Consider the following 878-nt stretch of genomic DNA (forward strand, 5'->3'; position numbering starts at 1 on the left):
CAGTATTATGACAGCTGGTGGGTCACCTTGCCTTTCTAGCCATCATTTATTTTATCTATAACATGAAATGGTTGAAGGTACTGATAAAGTTTATCCTGGAGAAGAGAAGACATGTTGCCCAACTCTCTTTACCTCCTTTTTCTTCCCCTTCTATGCCTTTAAGTATGTGAAAGGTTGTCACATGATGTCCCATCCAACATCACGATTCAGTGATCCAGTAATCTGTAAAATCTCTTTCAGCTTGAAAATTGTGTTTGTTAGCTTGTTTAGTTGTGTTTTTTTTTTAATTTCCAAAGGCTTGCAGACTTCTTTTTAGCTCTTTCTAATGAGGGCATAAGTGGAAATGAAAAGAAATACTTTCTGTTAAAATTTGATAAAGCAATTAAGTGCATTTCAGATGACTGTGGGGTAAGAAGTAAAAAAGGAGAGTAGCTTTATGTATTCATCTTTTCAAAGTATGAGTAGAAAGGACTTATTTCTGGAGAATTTCTTGCATATCCTTCTGGCCTACTTTCATAGACATTTTGTGATATAAAAGTGAAATAGTGCTCACTTCGGCAGCACATATACAAAAATTGGAAGGATACAGAAGAGATTAGCATGGCCCCTGTACAAGGATGACCCGCAAATTCATGAAAAAATGATATTAATAGGAGAGAAAAAGAGTCACCAAGAAATGAGATTCAATACTCTTGCACTGAAATTAAGATATAATAGAAAAATATAGTCACCCCAAATTGGACTTGTCATGTTGGAATATGCTGCAGTACACAGTGTCACCAGACAAATAGTCCTTGAGTCAGTAATTTGGATTTATAATTGATGAAAAGAGTTGGAAGAACAGTGAAGCTGGAAGGGCAGTGACCATAAAAATAAAA

General features: G+C 35.3%; 1 non-coding gene across 1 annotated transcript; it reads left to right on the top strand.

The window, feature by feature from the left end:
- The first annotated feature begins 545 nt into the window (after positions 1-545).
- LOC122737609 lies at positions 546-652 on the top strand. Its single transcript, XR_006354428.1, has one exon. It is a non-coding gene; the product is annotated as a U6 spliceosomal RNA (small nuclear RNA).
- Positions 653-878: the final 226 nt, after the last annotated feature.

Source organism: Dromiciops gliroides, chromosome 1, assembly GCF_019393635.1.
Source record: "Dromiciops gliroides isolate mDroGli1 chromosome 1, mDroGli1.pri, whole genome shotgun sequence".
NCBI lineage: Eukaryota > Metazoa > Chordata > Mammalia > Microbiotheria > Microbiotheriidae > Dromiciops > Dromiciops gliroides.